Raw genomic sequence first — 9,818 nt, forward strand, 5'->3', positions numbered from 1 at the left:
TATGCCATCCAATATTATTTAAAATCAACAGTGGCCACAGGTTATGGCTACAGAATATTCAGATAGGAGAAATATATTGTTGTAACAGGACTTGAGCTGTGATAAATGATAAACGCTCACAGTAAAACTGTCCCGTCGAACGTTTCTGGCTACAGAGTTCTCCCGCCTCTACAAACCCATCATCCAAAACTCCTAGTGGCTGCACACCATCATCACCCCAAACCCTAGAAAGTGAGAATGCTAAATATGGGGTGCGGAGAGAGAAAGGTGAACACAAAGTAGACCCTCCCTTTTTCCTATCTTTCTGGGCAAAGGTCAATTTCACCTCAACCAATTTCTCCACATCTTGTTCAACTATTTTTTTTTCCTTTTATTTCCGTAGTACTTCTTTCCCAAATAGCTTAAAATGTTTTTTAAAAGAAACGTAATTATTTGTTTAATCAAATACATAGTTGAAGGAGTATAAAAATGAATATAGTGAAAATCTACCTTCAAGCCCTGCCCCTATTCACCTAGTTGTTCCCCCCTTCTCCTCCCCTAGTGATTTCAAAATACCTCAACAAAATTCTCTGGTACTCCTTTCAAAAGATGAAGTGTGAGGTGCCTAGGTGGCTCAGTCAGTTAAGCGCCTGACTTCAGCTCAGGTCATGATCTCGCGGTCCATGGGTTTGAGCCCCACACAGGGCTCTGTGCTGACAGCTCAGAGCCTGGAGCCTGCTTCCAGATTCTGTGTCTTCCTCTCTCTCTGCAACCTCCCCCACTCAGGCTCTGTTTCTATCTCTCAAAAATGAATAAATGTTAAAAAAAAAAAAAAAAGATAAGCCTAATTCCCCTCCCTTGAGTGTGGACTAGATTCAGTGACTCTATTCAAATGAATAGAATGTATGCAGGTGTCCACAGCTTCTTCTCTTATGTTCCCTCTCTCCCTGCCTCTATCTCTCAGATCTTTCACCCTGAGGGAGGCCAGCTGCCATATCATGAAGACATTCGAGCAGTTTTGTTTTAAATAGAGACTTTTCTTTTTCTTACAATGTATGGTGGTTCCAAACTGATTTTTTTTAAGTTTATTTTGAGAGAAAGAGGGGAGAGAGAAAGAGAGAGAGAGAGAATCCCAAGCAGGCTTCGCACTGTCAGTGCAGAGCCCGATATGGGGCTCAAACTCACAAACTGTTAGATCATGACCTGAGCCGAAACCAAGAGTCAGGCACTTAATGGACTGAGCCATCCAAGCATGCCAACCTTCAAGCAGTTTTATGGAGGGGTCCAATTGGGAAGGAACTTAGACCTCCTGCACAGAGCCACAGGAGAGAGCCATCTGGGAAGCAGATTCCCCAGCCCCTGTCAAACCTTAGTTCATATCTTCAACGTTTATTTATTTTTGGGACAGAGAGAGACAGAGCATGAACGGGGGAGGGGCAGAGAGAGAGGGAGACACAGAATCGGAAACAGGCTCCAGGCTCTGAGCCATCAGCCCAGAGCCTGACGCGGGGCTCGAACTCACGGACCGCGAGATCGTGACCTGGCTGAAGTAAACCTTAGTTCATATGTTGATTGCAATCTCATGAAAGATTTTGAGCCAGTCATTACCACCCAGCTAAGCCATTCCTGAACTTCTAAACTACATCAACTGCAAGATAATAAATATCAGTTGTCTTAAGCTGCTAAATTTGGGTCATCTGTTATGTGGTAATAGGTATTTAAATATTTGGGTGCTTATACAAACAAATAGGTAACAATATTATTTTTATGAAAATCGGGGGCACCTGGTTGGCTCAGTTGGTAGAGCATGAGACATTTTTTTTTGGAGGTGGGGAAGGGCAGAGGGGAAGAGAGAGAGAGAGAGAGAGAGAGAGAGAGAGAGAGAGAGAGAGAGAGAGAATCTTAAGGAGGCTCCATGCCCAGCACAAAGCCATGAGGTTCCATCTCATGACCATGAGTGAGATCATGACCTGAGCCGAAATCAAGACTCAGATGCTTAACCAACTGAGCCACTCAGGTGCCCTAAAGTAGAACACGCAACTCTTAAACTTCGGGTTGGGAGTTCAAGCCCCATCCCGGGTATAGAGATTACTAAAAAAATAAATAAATAAACTTTAAAAATAGTATTGTTATGAAAATCAATTCCAGGAAACCTCACTAAAGTAGAGGTTAGGAGGCTAGAAAGGGGAGGCTACAAGGGGGAGCCAGCCCACTCAACCTCTATTACAGGAAGAATTGTCAATTTCAGACCCCTAATAGAAGAATCCTCAACAGGAAAGAATTATCAATTACAGGCCCCAACAGGGAAAGGATATTGCATCTCCTACTAGAAATCAGCTACCCCTGCAATTCAGCCAATAAGAAATCATCACCACCCTGATAATGCTTGCTTTTCTCCAATGGACTTTCACTTAAAACAACCCCTCCCAACTTCCTCCTTCTCGGTCAAATAATGTTTTTCTCTTTTTTTATTGGACTTGCCTGAGGTTTTGCCATAGCTTAACATGTTCTGAATTGCAGTTCTCTTGTGTTCCCAAATAAACCCATTTGCTGGTAAAATAACTAACCCTTTCTTTGATATCCTTCCAGAGAATTTTTTATGCATTTTCAAACAAGTATGAAAATATATTTTCCTTCCTTTCTTATCCAAATAATAGCACATAATATACATTGTTTTGTATCTTGATTTTTTTTCACTTGATGTTGGAAAACATTCTATTTCAATACTTAAGAGTTTCTTCATACTTTGTTTCAGCTGCATCATATTCTATTGTAATACACTTTTTTAAAGTCAATCCATTATAGATGGACATTTAGATTGTTTCCCAGTCTTTGCTATTACAAACAATGCTATAATAAATATAATGAATAGCCACATATATTTTGTCCACAAAAATGCATGTTCACGGTCTGTCTATTCATACACATTCTTCAAATTACTGACTTTCCACAGCTTCATTATTTGTTTTTTTCAGTTTTTCTAGCATTTTTCCTTGTTCATTTTCCACAAACTAGACTTCAAAATCACCTTATCTAGAAAGAAAGAAAAAGAAGGAAGGAAGGAAGGAAGGAAGGAAGGAAGGAAGGAAGGAAGGAAGGAAGGAAGGAAGGAAGGGAAAAAAGATATGATATTTTGGGAAACCAAAATATATATTCCAAGTAACAATGACCATTTATTTATTGATGACTGAGAACATGGCAGGCATGTTCTCCAGGAACTCCAACCCAAATCCCGCAGACTAGGTGTGGGGCTGTTCTGCAAAACTCTAACCTCCTGGTGCAGCAAAGCCTGTCCACATACCTCATGCCCATGCAGAAGAACCTGGAAGTGTGCAGAAGTTAGCACTTCAAGCTGGTAGATAAAAGTGTCCCTTTCTCTCTTCAAATGGATCTTTGAGATCCTTTATACAATTTGTCAATGGCACTTAGCGACAGAAAACTCAACAACACACTCTTGACGTGGCTCTCCCCCCTTTACTCCTCCCTCCACCTCTTCCTTACTCCTGTTTCTGGGTGCTACGCTCCCTAACCGAATAGTGGCACAAAAGCCTTTATCTCAGACTCTGCTTTCTCAGAAGCCCAGATTAAGACAGAGGCGCTGGCTGGCTCAGTCAGCTGAGGGTCCAACTGGCTCAGGTCATGATCTTGTGGTTCAGAAGGGTTTGGGAGTTTGAGCCCCGCATCTGGCTCATTGCTGTCAGTGCAGAGCCTGCTTTGGATCCTCTGTCCCCTCTCTCTCTCTCTGCCCCTCCCCCACTTGTGCTGTCTCAAAAATAAAGAAAAACATTTTAAAAATTAAAAACGAAACACACTCATTTTACTGTGAAGAAACTGTAATTCAGAGAAATTAAGTAATCTGTCCAACATAACACATCTGGTAAATTGCAAGCATGCATTAATGAAAAACATATTTTCATTAGAATCCCAGTCCTTAATCCAATAATTACACAAATATTTGCATTTATACATATTTGCTGTATGCCAGGCACTGTGCTAAACAATGAGGATATTATAATAAACCAAAAGAGACACAGTCATAGCTTTCACGAGGCTGTTTAGTGGAGTGCATAGATATTAAGCAAATCATCACACATTAACATACAAATTGAGAAATGCTTTGAACATATTTGAATACAGAAGGAATACAGCATTATGAGAGCATGTATTCTCAAAAATATGAGAAGTTTGTATTTTATCTGGGACTCAAGGAAAGCAACTCTGAGGAAGTAGTAAGCCAAAGAATGAACAGAAATTAACTAAACCAAACCTCTCACTCCTGAGGGGGAAAAAAAAGCATGGGCAAAGGCCCTGTGGCAAGAAGAGATCATGGGATAATGGAGAAGGAAATAGAAGACCATTTTGGGTAGGCTAAGGGGGAGAGTGTTGTCAACAGCAATAGTGACAGACATGGATCAAATCATGCAGTGCTATAAGACCATTTAAAGATTTTGGTCTTTTTCCAACCAAACACAATGAGAAGCCATCAAAGGTGCTTTTAAATGCCTGCCTTGTGGGGAGAAGGATGGAATGGGTGAGTGTGTAAAATTATCAGATGTGCATTTTGAAAAGCTCCCCCAATACACGAAAGAGATGGTCACATTGGATACAGCAGCCAGTTAGTTCTGTAATAATCCCATAGGACCTGATAGTGACTTAACTATAACTATGGAAGAAGAGACATTACAAAGTGGAAGTTTCCAAAAGATACTTAGGAAGTAAAATTAATAGAACTCAATGGAAGATTGACTATGGAGTGGGTGGGCCACAAGAAAGATAGGTTTTCAAGGATGACTCCCCAGCTCTGGCTTGTGTGAGGGCACACAGGAAAGCCATTCACTGAGATAGGTACCACAGGGCCCTGAACAGGTTTGCATTTGAGTTTATTTCAGTTGAGTTTTTGAGAAGTAAATGAAACCTTCTAGAAGAGATGTTGTGTAGGCAGTTGGATGTATAGGTGTTTTCTGTTTTAATCTGATTAAAATTTCAAAACACCTAGAAAATGAAACTATAAAAGCACAAGAAGAAAACTATGAGTGAACTCTTTTATAACCTTGGAGAAGAGGCACGTTTCTTATCATGACTCAAAATTTGAGAAAAAATTTTTTTTCTGAAATAATTATATAGATTGACAAGAAATTGTAAAATTAGTACAGAAAGGACTTGTGTAGTCTTAACCCAGTATTCCCCAATGGTAACATCTTATATTGTCGATAGTACAACACTAAAACCAGGAAAGGAATATTGGTATAATCCACAGACATTATTCAGATTTCATAGGTTTTATATGCACTTATTTGTGTGTGTGTGTGTGTGTGTGTGTGTGTGTGTGTGTGTTTGGTTCTATGCAATTTTACCACATGTGCAAATTTGTGTTACCACCACCAATCAGGAGATAAAATTGTTCCCTTACCAGGAAGATCCCTCACAAAGACCCTTTATAGTCCCACCCCTTCCTCCACTCCATCTCTAACCCCTGACAACCAACAATCTGTTCTTCCTATAATTTTATCATTTGAGAATGTTGTGTAAATTGAATCATACACTAGGTAGCCTTTGAGATTGCCCATTGCCACTCAATATAATTCCCTTGAAATCCATCCAGCTTGTATGTATCAATAGTTTGTTCCTTTTTACTACTGAGTCATATTGCACCGTGTGGATATTACACAGTTTGTTTACCCATTCACCCATTAAGAGACTTTGGGTTCTCTCCAAGTTGTATCACAAATAAAGCTGCTATGAACATTTGTGTACATGTTTTGTGTGGACATCGTTTTCATTTCTCTGGGATAAATACCCAGGAGTGCAATTGGGGTCACATGGTGAGTATGCATTTAGCTTTTTAAGAAACTACCAAAATGTTTTCCAGAATGGCTATTCCATTTTACATTCCTACCCCAGCTATGCCCTGAAGCACAGCAATATTATTGACATAACTAGCAAAACTTTTAGAGGCATTCAACAACATTATTTCTTTTTAAAATATGTGTTACAATGATTGCAAAGATTTATATTCCAGAGATGGCTCTAGGTGCCTTACACGTTAATTTTAGATTAAACTGTATCTATAGGTCACGAGTTTTCACTCCCCTATAGTTCTACATCCATATCCTTGCTACCCGTATAGGTATAGCGTGTGGAGGATTCTTGACCACCCCTTGCCAGTAGGCTTGCCCTAAGTCTCCACCTCCGGGTTGGCCACGTGACTGTCTTCGGCAAATAGGATGTCAGCCGATACGATGCAGACGCAGGAAATAGGCTTCTGCGGTTGTACTTTTCCTTTTGTGTTCCTGACTGCTGCCATGAGAAGAGCTTCTTTCATGGCCATGAAAACACTTCCTCTGGGTAGTCTGCTGGTCCCAGAGGAATGAGAATGAAGCAGACAAAAGCGAATACACAGCTTGGAGCCAAGCCTAACCAAACCCAGCTGAGATCTGCAGAGCCATTCCGGCCACCCTGCGATTGTTGAAATAAATGCTTACTGTCATATGACACTAAGATTTTGTGTTATGGAACAGCTCACTTAGTTCTCATGACATCCTGATTATGTGCTATAATTAGCGCCATTTTTCAGAAAAGGAAATTGAGACTCAAAGAGATTAAATATCTTGCTTAAAGTTACACAGCCTGATTCCCAAGTCCATGTTCTTAATTAGGATCTCAGAGTGGCTCAATGAATTTAGGGTAAAAACAACTATGCGGAGTGGCCTTTTTTAAAAAAGTCATAAAACTCCAGTGAGACTAATGCAAAGTTTCAAAGATTGAAAAATATTTTTTAGAGGCGCCTTGGCGGCTCAGTCGGTTGAGTCGTGACTTCAGCTCAGGTCACAATCTCACACTTACTGAGTTCGATCGAGCCCTGCATGGGGCTAGCTGCTGACAGTGCAGAGCCGCTTCAGATCCTCTGTCCCCCTCTTCTCTCTGCCCCTCCCCCGCTCACACTCTCAAAAATAAGCATTAAAAAAAAGATTTAAAAATTTTTAATAGGAAAACCAGAATTCAACCTTTTATTTTATTTATTTTGAGAGAGAGAGAATTCCAAGCAGTCTCCATGCTGTCAGTGCAGAGCCCAATGCCGTGAAATCATGACCTGAGCTGAAACTGAGTAGGTCGCTTATCCCACTGAGATATCCGGGTACCCCTCAAAAATACAGCATTTTATTTTGGAATGAGTAATAAATTCACATACTTCAAAAATCAGAATGATAAAAGGCATATACATAGAGAAGTTGCAATTCTACCTATGTCCCCATCCGTCATAGACAAAATTCTAACATGTCCCTTGTGATTCTTGCCACCATGGTATCTACACTGTGGTGTGATCCCCTCTCCTTGAGTGTGGGCAGAAGTTGTGACTTGCTTCTAACTACTAGAATATGGCAAAATGGGGAGAAAAGGTTGCAGATGTAGTTAAGTAATTAATTAATTCACTCTGAGTTAATCGAAAGAGAGATAATCTTGGGTGTGCATGGCATAATCCGGGGGTCCCTTGAAAGCTGATCCAACCCTTCCCTAATGAGAGAGACCTGAGTCAGCTGAGACCCTGTTTTTTTTTTAGATTCTCCATAGGGAGTGACTTTCCTTTCTTCTTTTTTCATTGAAGTATAAACATACAGTGCTATATTAATTTTCAGGTGTACAATATAATGATTCAACATTTCTATACATTTCTCAGTGTTCTTGATGGTTCTCAAGAAGAGCTGCCTTCTTCCTCTTGAAGAAAAAAATAGCTATGTTGTAAAATGCCTATGAAGAAACGTAGCTTCTAAAAGCTGATGGTCTCAGTCTTAGAAACACAGCCACTGAGTTGTGCCAACAACATGAATGAGCTTAGAAGAGGACTCAAACTCCAGAGGAGAATGTAGACCAGCTGATACTTTGATTACAAACTTGTGAGACCCTGAGCAGAGGACCCAGTTAAGCTATGTCAAATTCCAGATCAATGGAAACTGTGAGATTATAAGCATGTGTTGTTTGAAGACACTAAACTAGGAGTAATTTGCCATGCCACAGATGCAAATAGGTTGAAACTAAAGGATAGGGGCTCCTGGCTAGCTCAGTTGGTGGCATGTGCAACTATTGATCCTGGGGTCAATTTATGGCCCCACAGTGGGCATAGAAACTACTTTAAGAAAAAAGATGATAGGGCTCCCTGGGTGGCTCCGTTGATTAAGCCTCCATCCAACCTCAGGTCGTGATCTTGTGGTCCATGAATTAGAGCCCTGTGTCAGCCTCTGTGCTGACAGCTCAGAGCCTGAAGCCTGTTTCAGATTCTGTGTCTCCCTCTCTCTCTGCCCTTCCCCCACTCATGCTGTGTCTCTCGCTCTCCCTCGAAAAAATAAATAAACATTAAAAAAAATTTTTTTTAATGAAAACAATGTTACTAGAAATACCCTCTCAGATTTATGCTCAATTGATTTGCAACAAGTGTGCCAAGACAATTCAATGCGGGAAAGAATAAACTTTTCAAGAAATGGTACAACTGTGTATTCACATTAAAAAAAAAAAATGAAGAGGTGCCTGGCTGGCTCAGTTGGTAAAGCATGGGACTCTTGATCTCAGGGTTGTGAGTTCAAGCCCCATGTTGGGTGTAGAGATTACTTAAAGTTAATTTTCTAAAAAAAAAAAAAAAATTGAAATAAACCCTTACCTTACATCATATACCAAAAATTAACTCAAAATGGATCACAGGTCTAAATGTAAGAGCTAAAAAATATAAAATGTTTAGAAGAAAACAAAGGCATAAATCTTCATGACCTTGGAGCAGGTTTTTTAGATATGACACCAAAAACTCAAGTGACAAAAGAAAAAAGAGATAAATTAAACATTAAAAGAACACCATCTAAGAAAATGTGCTTCAGAGGACACCATCAAGTAAATGAAGAGACATATATAAATCATATATCTACTGAAGGACTTTTATCCAGAATATATAACTAACTCTGACAACTCAATAATGAAAACACAAATAACTCAATTTAAAATTAGGCAAAATATGTGAATAGACATTTTTCCAATGAAGGTAAAGAAATGGCTAAGAGGCACATGAAAAGATGTTCCACATCTTCAGGAAAAAGCAAGTCAAAACCACAATGAGGTACCATTTCACACCCGCTAGAACGGCTATAATAAAAAAGACAGATATTAACAAGTGTTATTGACAACGTGGAGAAATTAGAGCCCTCACACAGTATGTGTGGGAATGTAAAATAGTGTACCACTTCAGGAAAAAAAGTTTGGCAGTTTCTCATAAGCTTTAAATACAGTGTTATCAAATGACCCAGAAAAATAAAAATATAAGTTTATGCAAATACTTGTACATGTAAATTCACAGCAGCATTATTCATAATAATGAAAAAGTAGAAACAACTCAAATATCCACCAACTTGTGAATGGGTGAATAAAATGTGGTATATTCATACTATGAAATATTATTAAATAATAAAAAGGATGAACTACTGACACTTGAAGACCCTGAAAACATCATGCTAAGTAGAAGAAGCCAGTCAAAAAAGACCACATATTATTAATGTGTTATTAATGAAAATTAGGGATCTTTGAATTAGGTTTGGCTAGGAATATGTCCCAAGATACTTTATTACTAAGAGAAGAAAAAAAAGGTTTGTATTTTTTTAAATATACTTTTTGTAATATGTGCTTTTAACTGTTAGGTTAAAATGGGTTTTTTTGTTTGTTTGTTTTGTTTTGTTTTTAAGTTTATTTATTTATTTACTTATTTATTTTTTTGAGAGAGAGGTAGAGAATGAGGGGGAAAGGGGTAGACAGAGAGGGAGGCAGAGAATCGTAAACAGGCTCCGCACTGTCAGCGCAGAGCCCCA

Source organism: Puma concolor, chromosome A1 (assembly GCF_028749965.1).
Source record: "Puma concolor isolate L17-30 chromosome A1, mPumCon1.1.hap2, whole genome shotgun sequence".
Classification (NCBI taxonomy): domain Eukaryota; kingdom Metazoa; phylum Chordata; class Mammalia; order Carnivora; family Felidae; genus Puma; species Puma concolor.